General features: G+C 37.6%; 1 pseudogene; it reads right to left on the minus strand.

Moving 5' to 3' along the window:
• Window positions 1–918: 918 nt before the first annotated feature.
• Window positions 919–1451, minus strand: LOC123935304 (annotated as a pseudogene).
• Between the last annotated feature and the right edge of the window lie 16163 nt (window positions 1452–17614).

Here is a 17614-nt window from a genome sequence, read left to right on the forward strand (position 1 = left end):
TCCTGTACATGGCAAGACACCAATGATCATCTACCTAATCAGACAACACAAGCACATTTATTCAAATTTCTAGGAGGTAAAAAAAAAAACCAAATACCAATGCTTTATGCATGCTCAGGGCCAGCTTATAAATACTCCATTCAGTGGTATCTTAACACAAGTTTGCATCAGTGAAAAGAAACTGGCAAAATCCACCTCTTGCCAGATCAACTTGTCAGATGGTGAAGACCAAAAGAGAATGTTCCATCAGTTTTAATTCTTAAATACGATTGTCACATTGGGAAAATGAAATAAACACAGTAAAATAAACTGTACAAAGGCAAAGTAGAATAACAAAATATATTTTACAAAAACATAAGATTTACAGAAGTTTCCAGACAAGCCATACAAAATGGTCACAAGCTTTTTCTTGAAGGAAGGATTCTACACTTGACAGCAAAGTCACAATGTTATTAGTGAGAGGACTGTGATGTTTGTTTAATGTTCCCATTTTCGTTCAAACAATCAAGCTTGTCCATCTACAGCGTCTAAATAAAGTTAGACTTGGCTAGAGAGCATATTCTAAAGAACTGGTTAGCTGCTTTTAACCAAAGCAATTAGATCACCATAAAAAGGGGGAAAGGAGCCCATAAAATTAAAATAAAACTACCTCTCCCCCTCAAAAAAGTAATAAAGAAAAACAACCACACCCCTGCAGCTAACCCTGACAACTACCTTCATTCACAGTGCTTAACCATGATGGGGGAAATGAATAAAAGCAGAGAAGGGCCGCTGCTTTTAAACATTTCACAACAATCCAGATGGTACTTCTAGCCTCTGCTTATGCCTTACAACAGTGAATCAGGACAAGACATAGATTTGCTAATTTGCATTTAATCACCAAAGGACTGAAGATGTCTGGGCTTTTATGCTGTAATGTTTCTAAGACTGTGTCCATTAAATGCAAACAAAAAAGGAAGAAGTCTTGGCAGAACAGGATAAGTGATGCACACTTGATGATCAGATCAATTTTAAATATTATTCATGGCATATAGCCTAGTCCATGCTCTAGCTGTTTCTATGGCTTGGGCCTCGTTGGTCTTCCACTGCTCTGCTACATCGTTTGCTAACGGATCATCCGGATTGGGAGCACTTAACAAAGCCTGGATTGATAGCAGAACTGTGTGGATCTGCAGTGCTGGGGACCACTTATCTTTCAAAATATCTAAACATATTCTTCCCAACTTATCTACATTAGGATGATAAATTTTGGGGCTGCTTTAGGAGCTGCCATCTGGTAGGAATAGTTCAAGCTTAAAAGTCCCTCCCTCAAAGGGGGAATCCTTGGGGCCAGCAATGACCACATGAAAATAACTGGCGTTGCTCTCATCTGGTTCTGCTTTAATGCCAGGAACTGGTTCTGCCAGCAAACGCTGGGTTTCCTTGATAATCCTGCGGGGCAGCCCAGCCATCTTGTCAGATCCCGAGGTCGGCCTCTGGTCTCGACTCTAGTAGTAGGGGACATTAACACCACACTTACATCAATGCACACATCATCTAAACAGAAAATCAATAAGGAAATAATGGCTTTGGGTGGCTCGGTGGGTTGAGGCCTCTGCCTTCAGGTCAGGTCCCAGGGTCCTGGGATCAAGCCCCACGTCGGGCTTTCTGCTCAGCGGGGAGCCTGCTTCCCTTCCTCTCTCTCTGCCTACTTGAGATCTCTGTCTGTCAAATAAATAAATAAAATCTTATAAAAAAAAGGAAACAATGGCTTTGAATGACACACTGGACCAGATAATTTTAACAGATATATTCAGAACATTCCATCCTAAGATAGCAGAATACACATTTTTTTCAGGTGCACATGGGACATTCTCCAGAATACATCACATATTAACTCACAAATCAGGCCTCAACAGATACAAAAAGATTGAAGTCATTCCATGCACCTTCTCTAACCCAATGTTACGAAACTAGAAGTCAACCGCAAGAAAAAGTCTAGAAAGACCACAAACAAATGGAGGTTAAATAACATGCTTCTAAACCATGAATGGGTCAACTAGGAAATCAAAGGAGAAATTTAAAAATGCATGGAAACAAATGAAAATGAAAATGTAACTGTCTAAGACCTTTGGGACGCAGCAAAATGTGTTCTAAGGTGGAAGTATAACAATACGGACCCACCTCAAGAAGCAAGAAAAATCTACAATAAATAACCTAACCTTACATCTCAAGGAGCTAGAAAAAGAACCATAAATGAAGCCTAAAGCCAGCAGAAGGACGGAAATAATAAAGATTGGAGCAGAAATAAATGATATAGAAACGTAACAAAACAATAGAATAGATCAATGAAACCAGGAGCTGGTTCTTTGAAAAAAAACTAATAAAATTGATAAACCTCTAGCAAGACTTATCAAAAAGAAAAGAGGAAGGACCCAAACAAGTAAAATCACAAATGAGAGAGTAGAGATCACAATCAACACCACAGTAATACAAACAACTTTAAGAGAATATTAAAAAAAAAAAAACCAATATGGTAACAAGTTGGGCAACCTAGAAGAAATGGTTAAATTCCTGGAAATATATAAATTACCAAAACGCAAACAGGAAGAAATAGCAAACCTGAACAGACTGATAACTAGCAAGAAAATTAAATCAATAATCAAAAGACCCTCAACAAACAAAAGTCCAGATCCAGAGGCTTCACAGGTGAATTCTATCAAACATTTAAAGAAGAGTTAATACCTATTCTTCTTAAACTATTCTAAAAAATAGAAAAGTAAGGAAAAGTTTCAAACTCATTCTATGGGGCCAGCATTACCCTGATACTAAAACCAGAAAAGACACCACTAAAAAAGAGAACTACAGGCCAATATCCCTGATGAACACAGATGCACAAAGTTTCAATAAAATACTAGCAAATCAAATCCAACAATATGTTTCAAAAAAAAAACATTCACCACGATCAAGTGGGTTTTATTTCTGGATTGCAATGCAATTCTGTGATTCAATACTTACAAATCAAGCAATGTGATACATCACATTAAAAAAGAAAAGGTTAAGAACCATGTAATCCTTTCAATAGATGCAGAAAAAAAACATTTGACAAAGTACAACATCCATTCATGATAAAAACCTCCAACAAAGTAGATGTAGAGGGAACATACCTCAACATAATAGAGGCCATCTGTGAAAAACCCGCAGCTAATACCATCCTCAATGTGGAAAAACTGAAAGCTTTTCCCCTGCAGTCAGGAACAAGACAGGGATATCCACTCTCACCACTATTATTTAACATAATACTGGAAGTCCTAGTCACAGCAGTGAGACAACAGAATGAAGTAAAAGGCATCCAAATCAATGAGAAAGAAGTAAAACTTTCACTATTTGCAGATGACAGGATACCCGTAGAAATCCCAAAAGACTCCACCAAAACCTGCTAGAAAGGATAACACGAATTCAGTAAAGTTGCAGGATGCAAAATCAATCACAGAAATCTGTTGCATTTCTATACAACAATAGTGAAGGAGCAGAAGGAGAAATTAAGGAATTAATCCTATTTACAATTGTACCAAATACAATAAGATACCTAAGAATAAACTAACCAAAGAGTTGAAAGACCTGTACTTGGGAAAGTATGAATCACTGATGAAAGAAATTCAAGATGTCACAAAGAAATGGACGGACATTCTATGCTCATGGATTTGTAGAACAAATATTGTTAATATATCATATAATATTATTAATTAATATATATTATTAATAATATGTATTACTATATATATTATTAATAATATGTATTACTATATATTATATTTCATATACTACTATATAATCTAATTATAATATAATAGATTAGCCAAAGATATCTACACATTTAATGCAATCCCTATTAAAATACCAACAGCATTTTTCAGAATTAGAAGAAAAAAATCCTAAAATTTGTATGGAATCACAGAAGACTCCGAATAGCCAAAACAACGTTGAAAAAAGAAGAGCAAAGCTGGAGGCATCATGATTCCAGACTTCAAGCTATATTACAAACCTGAAGTAATCAAAATAGTATGGTACTGGCACAAAAACAGACACATAGAGCAATAGAACATAATGGAAAACCCAGAAATGAACCCACAATTGTATGGTCAATTAATCTTTGGCAAAATAGGAAAGAATATCCATTGGGATAAAGACAGTCTCTTCAACAAATAGTGTTGGGAAAAGTGGACAGCAGCACGCAGAAGAATGAAACAGGATAAATTTCTTACATCTTACACAAAAATAAATTCAAAATGGATTAAAGACCTAAATGTAAGGCCTGAAACCATACAAATCCTAGAAGTGAACACAGGCAGTAATTTCTTTTTTTTTTTTTAACCCTCAGTGACATGGTCTAAGCATGCCAGTATTTATTTCCTTGTATATACTTTATTTTTTTATTTTTTTTTCAGCGTAACAGTATTCATTGTTTTTGCACCACACCCAGTGCTCCATGCAATACGTGCCCTCTCTATTACCCACCACCTGGTTCCCCAACCTCCCACCTCCCGCCCCTTCAAAACCCTCAGGTTGTTTTTCAGAGTCCATAGTCTCTCATGGTTCATCTCCCCTTACAATTTCCCTCAACTCCCTTCTCCTCTCCATCTCCCCATGTCCTCCATGTTCTTTGTTATGCTCCACAAATAAGTGAAACCATATGATACTTGACTCTCTCTGCTTGACTTATTTCGCTCAGCATAATCTCTTCCAGTCCCGTCCATGTTGCTACAAAAGTTGGGTATTCATCCTTTCTGATGGAGGCATAATACTCCATCGTGTATATGGACCACATCTTCCTTATCCATTCATCCGTTGAAGGGCATTTTGGTTCTTTCCACAGTTTGGCGACCGTGGCCATTGCTGCTATAAACATTGGGGTACAGATGACTCTTCTTTTCACTACATCTGTATCTTTGGGGCAAATACCCAGCAGTGCAATTGCAGAGTCATAGGGAGTAATTTCTTTAATACCACCTGTAGCAACTTCTTTCTAGATCTGTCTCCCGAAGCAAAGGAAATAAATACAAAATAAACTATTGGGACCACATCAAAGTAAAAAGCTTTTGCACAGTGAAGGAAACAATCAACAAAACTAAAAGGCAACCTACGCAATGGGAGAAGGTATTTGCAAAGGACATAGCTGATAAAGGGTTAGTATCCAAAATCTACAAAGAACTTACCAAACTCAGCATCCAAAAAATGAAAAGTCCAGTTAAAAAATGCACAGAAGACATGAGCAGACATTTTTTCAAAAGAAGATATCCAGATGGCCAACAGATAGATACATGAAAAGATGCTCAACATCACGCATCATCAGGGAAATGCAAATCCTTAAAACTGTAATGGGATACCACCTCACAACTGTCAGAATGGCTAAAACCAATAACAGAAAACCACAGGTGTTGATGAAGATGCAGAGAAAGGGGAGCCCTCTTGCACTCTTGGTGGGCATGCAAATTGGTGCAGCCACTGTGGAAAACAGTATGGAGGTTCCTCAAAAATTTGAAAATAGAAGTATCCTATGATCTAGTAATTGCACTACTGGGTATTTACTCCCAAAACACAAAAATACTAATTCAAAGGGATATATGCTCCCCCATGTTTAGTGTAGCATCATTTACAGAGGCCGAATTATGGCAGCAGCACAAGTGTGCATAGATAGATGAATGGATAAAGAAGACTTGGTAGATAGATGATAGATAGATAGATAGATAATGGAATATCACTCAGCCATAAAAAATAATGAAATCTTTTCATTTGCAATGACATGGATGGAGCTAGAAAGTATTATGCTAAGTGAAATAAGGCAGTCAGAGAAAAACAAATACCATATGATCTCACTCATATATGGAATTTAAGAAACAAAGCAAATGAACAAAGAGGGAAAAAATTGGGACGCCTGGGAGGCTCAGTTGGTTGAGCAGCTGCCTTTGGCTCAGGTCATGATCCCAGTGTCCTCGGATCGAGTCCCTCATCAGGCTCCTTGCTCAGCGGGGAGCAGGCTTCTGCCTCTGCCTCTGCCTGCCACTCTGTCTGCCTGTGCTCAGTCTCTCTGACAAATAAATAAATAAATAAAATCTTTAAAAAAAAAAGAGGGGAAAAAGAGAGAGAGGAAAACCATGAAACAGACTCTTAACTATAGAGAACAAACTGATCGTAACCACAGTGGAGGTAGAGGGAAGATGGATGAAAGAAATGATGGGGATGAAGGGGCACGCTTGTGATGAGCACAGGATGATGTATGGAAGTCTTGAATTACTATATTGTACCTCTGAAACTAATATTACACTGCATGTTAACTAACTGGAATTTAAATAAAACCTCAAGAGAAACTGGATTTCCTTCATCCAAGAGAGGAATGGAAGGGTCTGAACAAAGCAAACACAATCAAACTGTTAGCTGCCTCAAAGGGGAGTTTTATTTTTATTTTATTATTTTTAAAGCTTTTATTCATTTTTTTGACAGAGAGAGAGAGAGAGCACAAGCAGGCAGAGAAGTAGGCAGAGGGAGAGGGCAAAGCAGGCTCCCAGCTGAGCAGGGAGCCCGATGCAGGGCTTGATCCCAGGACCCTGGGATGATGACCTGAGCCGAATGCAGACACTTAACCATCTGAGAGATCCAGGTGCCCCAAAGGGGAGTTTTAAATAACAATATGTCATCCAACTAAAATATATGGATTTTTTTTTCATTTACGTAGTCTCCAAGTCCAACATGAGGCTTGAACTCATGACCCTGAGATCAAGGGTTGCATGCTCTACCAACTGATCCAGCCAGACAGCCCCCAACTAAAATATACCTAATACATACTATTTACGATGGTCTAGAAAAAAACAAAAACAAAAACAATCTACAGAATTACAAACAAAAGGAATATAAGTTACTTGAAATGCCCAGAATTTGGGGATATTTTGAATACTGGTGCAAATCACTCAAGAGTTAGCTTTTAACTGTATGTTTCTGGTGAAAAGTACCATTTGGGATCAATTGCATGCATCTTCTTTCTGACCCTAACTGCACTGGGTGGGCATACAGACAAATATAAGTGTCCCACGGGGAAGCAAGTAAATGTAGTTCCGTAGTTCATTTGTGCATACAATCCAGAAATATTGAAGTTTTACCTTAGAGACAAACAAATTCACAAAACTAATATTTTGTGTTGTAAGGTCCCACGTAGTTAGATTCTGCAGGCAAGCTAACCTCTGTAGTATGGTCCAAATTCAGGAAAAAGAGACATAATGATATTTTATTTTATTTTTTTAAGATTTTATTTCTTTATTTGACACACAGAGAGAAAGAGAGACAGCGAGAGAGGGAACAAAAGCAGGGGGAATGGGAGAGGGAGAAGCAGGATTCCTGCTTAGCCAGGAGCCCGATGCTGGGCGGGATCCCAGGACTCTGAGATCATGACCTGAGCTGAAGGCAGATGCTTAACTGACTGAGCCATCTAGGTACCCCATTAATGATTTTTTAAAAAAGATTTTATTTATTTATCTGAGAGAGAAAGAGAGAATGAGCAGTGGGGAGGGGCAGACGGAGAGAGAGAGGGAGAAGCAGACTCCCCACTGAGCATGGAGCTCAATGTGGGATTCGATTCCAGGACCCCAGGATCATGACCTCAGCCAAAGGCAGACACTTAACTGACTGAGCCAACCAGGCGCCCCAAGACATAAGTGATTAAGCTTGAGGTTAACTTTCTAGAAAATTACTGGTTGCTGAGATTCAAAAATTCTATGCTAGTTTGAAATAGCAACAGGTTGGGGCACCTGGGTGGCTCAGTTTGTTGAGCCTTTGACTCTTTGTTTTGGCTCAGGTCATGATCTCATGGGTCATGAGATGGAGTCCTGCATCCCACTGCCCATTCAGCGGGAGTTGGCTTGAGATGATCTCTCTCTCCCTCTGCCCCTCCCAAGTAAATAAATAAATCTAAAAAAATAACAACAGGTTTTCAAGGATTGTTAGATTAAAAACAGTTGTGCCTGAATTATATTTTTATCTTTCTTGATCATATTCTCCTCTCATTTCCATATAAAAGCAATGGGAAATAGTCCCTCCATTTCTTTGAACACTTAAGAGAATCTCACTTAGAAGAAAGAAGCCTTTTGGTTTTGTTTGTTCACCTGATTGTGGGGAGTAAGGAGCAGCTGCTAGACCTTGTCTCATGTGCTTCAAACTTAAATCTTTCTTGTATTTTTCCTATGCTACTGAGCCAGTCTGTAGATTCAAGACATCACCTTTCATTTAGCGTGTGCACTTTAAGTCATTCTGAATTACATAGGGGCCCAAGGTGCTCCCTATTTAGGCTCTTTGTACAGTAAATAGCATATGACAGGACTTGATCTGACTGTTCTGAGAAAAAGCAGGCATTATTTAAATTCTAGGAGGAGAATAGACCTTGCTTATTTGATTTTTCAATGTAATTGCTCAGAACCAAGCCATCCAAAGCAATGAAAATAATTTTTTTTTTAAGATTTATTGGGTGCCTGGGTGGCTGAGTTGGTTAAGCAACTGCCGTTGGCTCAGGTCATGATCCCGGAGTCTGGGGATGGAGTCCCACATCGGGCTCCCAGCTCCACAGGGAGTCTGCTTCTCCCTATGACCTTCTCCCCTCTCATGCTCTCTCTCACTGTCTCTCAAATAAATAAATAAAACCTTAAAGAAAGATTTATTTAATGATTTGAGAGAGAGAGGGAGAGAGACTCTCAAGCAGACTCCCAGCCGAGTGTGGAGCCTGATGCAGGGATCCATCCGAGACCCGAGATCACGACCCCAGCCAAAACCAAGAGTCCTGCACTTAGCCAACTGTACCATCCAGGCACCGTGAAAAATTTTATCTGGGACAAATTTCATTATATTATCTTCTAGTTGCTTCAGTAACAATCATAAAATATTTAATTCATTTCATAACAACAACAGACATTTTAAAAAATAAGTTGGCCAGATGTTTATGCCTGAAATAAGGCAATGGTGGGCGGGTGGTGGATGTGGATATAAAACAAAGGATGGATTTCATAGATTGAGTTTCTGATATTTTCTTGGCAATAAGATCATAAGTTATGAACGACATGGTCCTGCAGTCCTTCCTAGAAGGAAGGACCTTATTTAGCTCAAGTCTCTCAGAACAAAAGACATCTATCTGTAGGAGTCAACTTCAAATTCCAAAGATGTTTTATGTAGGGATATGAAACATGCAAAACTTTATAACATTCTTTTAAAAATATATTTTAAAATTTTATGTAAATTCATATATGTTTTCATATGCATGTATTTTATTAATGCCAACTTTTTGTTCCCTTTCTCATTTTTTGCTTGGCACCTCTATCAATCTTTATCCACCCTCACCCACAATCATCCTTCCTATGTACACAAACACACACAAACACACACACGCATCAGGTTGACCACTTGGTATGTATCTATCCATATTTCTTACCAAGCTAACTTAATCATATATACACATACAAACAATTGTGTGTTTGTCATCTTTTATTTACTGAAAGTGGATCATATTACACTCCTATTTTTGCATCTTCTTTTTCTCCTACATTCCTATAAGTCCCTTCAAATCAACTGGTACCTTCTTTTTAATGGTGAGGTAATAGTCTGTAGTTGACAGGCATAATGTACTTAACTATTCCCCTTTTGATTTAATTTGTTTCCAGTGTTTTCTATCCATGAACCATAGAGCAATAAGCTTCCTTGTACAAATATCATTATATACTAGTAATTTATTTTATTTTTTTAAAGATTTATTTATTTATTTGACAGATCACAAGTAGGCAGAGAGGCAGGCAGAGAGAGAGAGGAAGGGAAGCAGGCTCCCGCTGAGCAGAGAGCCCAATGCGGGGCTCGATCCCAGGAACCTGGGATCACGACCTGAGCCGAAGGCAGAGGCTTTAACCCACTGAGCCACCCAGGTGCTCCTGGTAATTTATTTTTGAGGAAGATATTTTCAAGACTGAGGCATTCAGTCAAATGGCATATGTATTTTTTAATTTGAGAGACATTGCCAGATTGCTTTCTAAAATGATTTTAATCTTTTATATTTTGAAGAGCAGTGTATGACAGGATCTTTCCCCTTGAATTCTTGCCAGCAGTAGCTGTTATGAATCCTTTTCACTTTTGATAATTTGATAGAATAAAGTGAAATCTCATTGTTAATTCAATTTGCATCTTTTCATGTATTTGTTGGGTCTTCGTATTTGCTCTTCTATCAATTGTCTATTCATATCCCTTGACTACTCCTCTTGTACAATCATAAGAGCCCTTTGTAACAGATATTGACCCTCTGTCTGCCCTCTGTATCACACATATTTGTTCCAATTTCATTATTAACTATTTATGGTAACATTTATCCCAAGATGTAGTCAAGCTATCTATCATGTGCTCAGTGGTTTCTGAGTTTCAAGTCTTGAGTAAGAATGTCTTTATCCCTTAGATCTGCACTGTCGAATATGATTGTCACCAGGCACGTGTGTCTATTAGGCACTTGAAATGTGGATAGCCCCAATAGAGACACGCCATAAAGGGAAAATACACACTAAATTTTGAAGACTTTGTACAAAAAAGGTGTGAAATTTCTCATTAATGACTTTTATATTGATTATAGGTTGAAATGATAATATTTTGGATACATAGAATTAAATAAAATATATTACATTTACTGGGAGTTTTAAAAACATATTCTGAATATAGGTCTTTATCGTGTATATGTATTATGTATATATTCTCCCAATGAATTACCTCCTCACTCCTTTAATGGTGTGTTTTGATCAGCCAAAGTTGTAAAATTTTGATAAAATCCAATTTATTAATTTTATCTCTAATGGCTAGTGCTTTTTGTGTCCTCATTAAGAAATATTGCTTAGCCTAAGGTTGAGAAGATATGCTCTTATGTGTTAGAGATTGCGTGGCCTGAGATTTTATGTTTCAGTTTATTACTATCTCAAATTAATTTTTAGGCATGGGATGAGGTAGAAGATGAGGTTCATTTGACTCCATACAGATATGCAATTGTTTAAGAAAAAATTATTAAAAATACTTTATTTCTCCATTAAATAAACTTAGTGCTTTTATTGAAAAATCATTTGATTATGTATGTATAGCCTATTGTTGAACTCTAATATATTTCATTGATGTATGTATCTATCCTTATGCTAAACCATATTGTATGAGCTTTATAGTAAGCCTTGAAATAAATCAGTATTAAATGCTCCGTTTTTCTTTTATTTTTAAAACTCGTTTTAGCTAGTGAATAAATGAATGGGTAATGAAGATGTGGTCTATATACACAATGGAATATTACTCAGCCATAAAAAAGAATGAAATCTTGCCACTTTCAATGACATGGATGGAACTAGAGGGTATTATGCTAAGCACAATAAGTCAGCCAGAGAAAAGCAAATATCATATTATCTCACTCACATGTTGAATTTAAGAAACAAAACAGATGAGCATAGAGGAACGAAGGAAAAATAAAATAAGATGAAAACAAATAGGGAGACAAAATAAGAGACTCTTAACTCTAGGAAACAAACAGCATTACTGGAGGGAAGGTGGGTGGGGAGATGGGGTAACTGGGTGATGGGCATTAAGAAGGGCACTTGATGGGGACGCCTGCGTGGCTCAGTTGGTTAAGCGGGTGCCTTCGGCTCAGGTCATGATCCCAGCATCCTGGAATCAAGTCCCACATCGGGTTCCTTGCTCGACGGGGAGCCTGCTTCTCCCACTGCCTCTGCCTGCCACTCTGTCTGCCTGTGCTCACTCTCTCTGACAAATAAATAAATAAAATCTTAAAAAATTTTTTTAAAAAAGAAGGGCACTTGATGAAATGAGAACTGGGTGTTGTATGAATCTGATGAATCACTAAACTCTACCCCTGAAACTAACAATATGCTATATGTTAACTAAATTGAATTTTCATAAAAAAATTTTTTAAGGGCGCCTGGGTGGCTCAGTGGTTTAAGCCGCTGCCTTCGGCTCAGGTCATGATCTCAAGGTCCTGGGATCGAGTCCCACGTCGGGCTCTCTGCACTGAAGGGAGCCTGCTTCCCTCTCACTCTCTCTGCCTGCCTCTCTGCCTACTTGTGATCTCCTCTGTCAAAATTAATAAATAAAATCTTTAAAAAAAATTTTTTTTTAAAAACTTTGTTTTGGCTCTTCTATGTCCTTTGCACTTCTATGTAAATTTTAGAGTCAGCGGTCCATTTTTACTCAAAACAAGAAACTGTCATGTTATGATTGAGATTGCATTCAATCTATAAATCAATTTGGAAGAAATTGACCTCTTAAAAATATCCAATTTTCTCTTCAGTGAACATATTGTTTTCCATTTCTTTAGATTGTTCAGTCAGCAGTGTTTTATAGTTTGTAGCATAGATGGCTTCAATATTTTTGTTGAATTTATTTCTATGCATATTATGCTTTTGACATTGCTCCAACAGTTCTTCTTAAATTTTGTGTTTCAGTATTTGCTATAAATAAATGAAAATACAACTGATGGTTTTATATTAACCTTCTATCCTTGGCTTGCTAAAGTCACATTAGTTGTAATCATCTTTTTGTAGAACCCTTAAGATTTGCTATATACAAATTATTGTACATAAAAAATACCAACAAAATTAAAAATAAATTTTTTAAAAATTTGTTACATACACAACCAAGCAACCATGTCATCTGCAAATAAAAACAGCTTTAATTCTTTCTTTCATATTTTTATATATTGTTTTCTTGTTCCTTTCTTTGGGCACTAGCCAGGGCTTCCAATTAAATGGGAATCAAAATGGCAAGAGCATTCTTATCTCAATGCCAATCTTTTTTTTTAAGATTTTATTTATTTATTTGACAGACAGAGATCACGAGTAGGCAGAGAGGCAGGCAGAGAGAGAGAGAGGAGGAAGCAGGCTCCCCGCTGAGCAGAGAGCCAGACTTGGGGCTCGATCCCAGGACCCTGGGATCATGACCTGAGATGAAGGCAGAGGCTTTAACGCACTGAACTACCCAGGCGCCCTTCAATGCCAATCTTAAGGGTAAAATACGCAATATTTTTAATGGATTATGATGTTGTCTGTAGACTTTTTACCATTGCCTTGAAGAGGCAGTTTGTGGAAACATGGAAGTTGCAGACAGTTCTGGTGAGGACTCTGAAAGAAGAGAGGGCAGCAGCAAAGAAAGCATCTTATCTCTATCACCTTAGAGAATACATCTATTATCATACACAGAATGTTACTGGAAATAGCAATGTTAAAAGTCCTTCTAGTGGGGTAAGGGGCTTGTTATTAGTCTCTGGAAGAAAGTGTTAAAAGCTATTGAACAGTTAATAAAGTGGCAAAAAAATTTGCCTGAAATGTGTTCTTCTGTTGGGTGGAGGGTAGAATTTGTAAGCATTGAGGACACCTGCGTGGCTCAGCCACTTAAGTGTCTGACTCCTGGTTTCAACACAGCTTATGATCTCACAGTGGAGGGATCGAACCCCACATCAGGCTCCGCACTCAGCATGGAGCCACCTTGAGATGCTCTCTCTCCTTCTGCCTGCCCCACTTGCACACACACACTCTCTCTCATATAAAATAAATAAACCAAATCTTAAGAAAAAGAATTTGTAAGCAATGAACTTAGATATTTAGCTGAGGAGACTTCCAAAGTGTGGAAGGTATAGCCTGGTTTGGCTTGCTGCTTATAAGAAACAGATATAAACCGAGGAATGAACTGTTAAGCAAATAGGAACCAGTACGTTCTTGATGATTTGGAAGCTTCTGGGGCTATTCAGATAGCATTCTCCAAAAACAAGGCCAAGCATCTGGCTGGGCAACTGGTCTTGCTAAAGAGATTTGCTGTGTAACTCACGAATCCAATCAACCCTTTCACTACAAACCAGGATGAGAGATGCAGCTGTGCCAGAAAGATTTGTGGAGGACCCTCTTTCTAGAAGAAAGTCTAGACAATTTTAAACCAGCACAAACTCTGCCAGCTTGCAATGGAAGATAAAGTGATGGACTAAAATGAAAGGATAAGGGCAAAGCCACAGACACAGTGGCCTGGATCAATAGGACTTCCTCATTTTCAGAGCAGGGGGCCACCACTCAGGGTCAATGGGTAGGATTGTCACCCAGGGCTGTCCCAATGGGCAGAGAGGACAGAGCGTGGAGCTACAGAGAATCATTCTGAGGCCTTGAAATATAATGGCATTTTTCCTGATGGATTTTAAACTTCCTTGGGACAAATGATCCCTTTATCCTTTCACCAACTTCCCCCTTTTGGAATGGGAATGTCTAGCCTGTGTTTATCCTATTATTGTCTTTTGTAAGCACTTCGCTTGTTGTCTGGTTTCACAGGTTCACAGATGCAGAGAAATTCTGCCCCAGGGTAGACCATACCCCCGACCCATGCCTGATTTAGGGGGCTTTGAACTTCTGACTCCCAGAACTCTAAGAGGTTTGTGTTGTTTGAAGCCAGTAAGTTTGTTGTAAGCAGCAATAGGAAACTAATGCAATGGTAAAGACGTGGCAGAGAAAAAGTGAAAAAGAAGACGAAAGAAGGAATCGGGAAAAAAAAATAGCCAAAAAATTTTGAAGACTATACAAGATAAGAGGTTCCCTTTTATGATATTCAAAGTAGAGAAAGAACATCTAAGGTTTTTTTTTGGTTGGAAAAAGAGGGTTGAGTATATCTGGTTTAAATTCTAGTCAGGGTAGCTGCCATAAAAGGATACTTATAAAATAAAAAGAGAGAGGTAGCATTTTAATGAAAAAACTTGAAATTACCACTATTGGGAGACTAGATAAGATTTTCCTGAAGATTCTAAGGAAATCAGTTGGAAAATTATTATAATTAATGAGTGAAATTATCGCAGGAGATCAATAAAGAGAATGCAAAAAGAATTCTTCTACATTTGTCATACTTAATGAAAATGATAATTCTTTTTTTGTTGTTGTTATTAGAGTTTTCAGAACTTTTTTTAAAAAAAGATTTTATTTATTTATTTGACAGAGAGAGAGAGACAACGGGAGAGGGAACACAAGCAGGGGAAGTGGGAGAGGGAGAAGCAGGCTTCCCACAGAGCAGGGAGCCTGATGCGAGGCTCGATCCCAGGACCCTGGGACGATGACCTGAGCGGAAGGCAGACACTTAACGACTGAGCCACCCAGGCACCTCAAATTTTCATACTTTTATATAATTCTTATTTATTACTTGAGTAATAAAGTGCAGCTGATAATGAGAAGAATGAGAATTCTGGTTTTAAGCGATTTGATTATGTTCTAAATTTTGTAGTTTTTTAAACGTTTCTTATGCTTGGAGTTCATTGAACTTCTTGAATTTGTGGGTTTGTCGTTTTCCTTATAATTGGCTTTTTTTTGTATTTCTAATATTTTCCTGTCCCCGTCTCTCTCTTCTATCTTTGAGATCCCACTTAGACTTATGTCACTTGATACTACCCCACATCAACTAGTCCTCTCTTTATTTATCTTTTCAGTCTATTTTCTCACTATTTCTTTGTTCATAATTACTATTGATGTGCGTCAAGTTCACCAATCTTTTCCTCTGCAAAGTTCAATGTGCTATTAATCCTGTGCAGACATATTTCCATTTTTATCCCTAACATTCCATTTGAGTCTTTTCTATTTCTTCCATATCTTTACTTAATGATATATCTCTTTTCTTTTTTTTTTTTTTTTGAGTAGGCTCCATGCCAAATGCAGGGCTTGTACTCATGACCCCGAGAACAAGAGTCACATGCTGTACGGAATGGGTTAGCCAGGCACCCCTATATCTTTACTTAATATGCTTGGTCATCTCCTACCTTCTACAACATATGGAATATAACTATAATAGTTTTAGCGTCCTTGTCTACTTATTCTGTCTACTTTGCCATTTGTGGATATGTTTTTTTTTTTAAAGATTTTATTTATTTATTTGACAGAGAGAAATCACAACTAGGCAGAGAGGCAGGCAGAGAGAGAGAGAGAGGGAAGCAGGCTCCCTGCTGAGCAGAGAGCCCAATGCGGGACTCGATCCCAGGACCCTGAGATCATGACCTGAGCCGAAGGCAGCGACTTAACCCACTGAGCCACCCAGGCGCCCCTGTGGATATGTTTTGATTAGTTCTGTTTCTCCTCATTTTGGCTCATAGTCCCCTGCATCATTGTGTGCCCGATAATTTTTGATTGGTTGTTAGGCATTGTGAATTTTACCTTGTTAGTGGTTGCATATTTCTGTGTTCCTAAACAAGTTTTGTGAGCTTTGTTTCAGGATGTAATTAAGTTCATAAACACATTTTGTGAGCTTTGTTTCAGGATGTAATTAAGTTACGTGGAAACAGTTGATTATTTTGAGGCTTTGTTTTAAGGTTTGTTAGACCTGAGTAGCCTTTAATGTAGTTCTCATTGTGTCTCATGACTTTGTCAACATCCATATAATTACTTTCTCTGATGTCCCATGTATTATGTGTTATGCCTCTCTGACTGGTGGGAACACAAACTATTCTTGTTCTCTCCCGCAGCCTCCAGTAGTTCCCTTTTGCACCTGTGTGGATCAGCCTTCAGCTGAAGAGTCAAGAGAACCCTGTGTAGATCTCTGGAAAACTCTTTTTTTCTGTACCCTGTCCTGCAAACTCAACTCAAGGAGATCATCAGGCTTCATTAGGGTTCTGCCTCCCTATGTTTCTTCTAGGATATTCTCTTCAAGTAGCAAGCTGGGGTAATCATAGGACTCAACTCATTTGTTTACCATCTCTCAGGAATTACCACCCTGCCTGCCTGATGTCCCATGTTTGAAAACTGTTGTTTCATCTATTTTTTCCATTAAAAATTGGTTCTGTGGCCCTGTTATTCCACTTTGATTGGAAGCAGAAATCCAAAATAAACATTTTTTCTTTTTTTTTAAATTAAAATATAGTATATTATTTGTTTCAGAGGTACAGGTTGTGAATCATCAGTCTTACACAATTCATCAAAATAAAATTTTTTAGTATGCATTATCACAGGTGCAGTTGTTAAACCTTCCTTCAACTAATGCAAGAATTCCTTGACCATCAATTAATATGTATATCATTGCCAAATACTCATGTAATGTATAATAAAGGTGACATCATAATCTGTGATCAAAAGGAGGACTCAATCAGTAAAATGAACTGGAAAATGACTTAGCTATTTGGGAACAAAATCAGTTTATAGCCCCACCACACAGAATACTTGAAATAAATGTTAGTTGGAATAAAAAAAAATAACTATGAATAAAAAAAAGCAAATAGAAAAAATACAGAAAGCAAATACAACAAAAATATATATGAATACTTGTTTAATTCCTCCACACACAGACCTTCTAAGTTTAAGTTAAAAAATGTTTAGGAAACACAGAATAGTAGATCTGATTGAAGAAAAAAAAAACCCTGCATTTCAAGAAATATTAAATGCAAATGAGAAAGGCTGAGAAAACTATTTTCAGCAAACATTTATAAACAGTGATAATAACTTTTTGTAAATTAAGAGAAATTGAAATTAACAGAAAAATGAATATAACCCCAAAATACAAACGAGTCCATGTTCCAAGTATAAATTCCTCAAAATGTTAAATTCAGTTACAGAGTAAGCTTGTGATAAATTAC

This window comes from Meles meles, chromosome X (assembly GCF_922984935.1).
Source record: "Meles meles chromosome X, mMelMel3.1 paternal haplotype, whole genome shotgun sequence".
Classification (NCBI taxonomy): Eukaryota; Metazoa; Chordata; class Mammalia; order Carnivora; family Mustelidae; genus Meles; species Meles meles.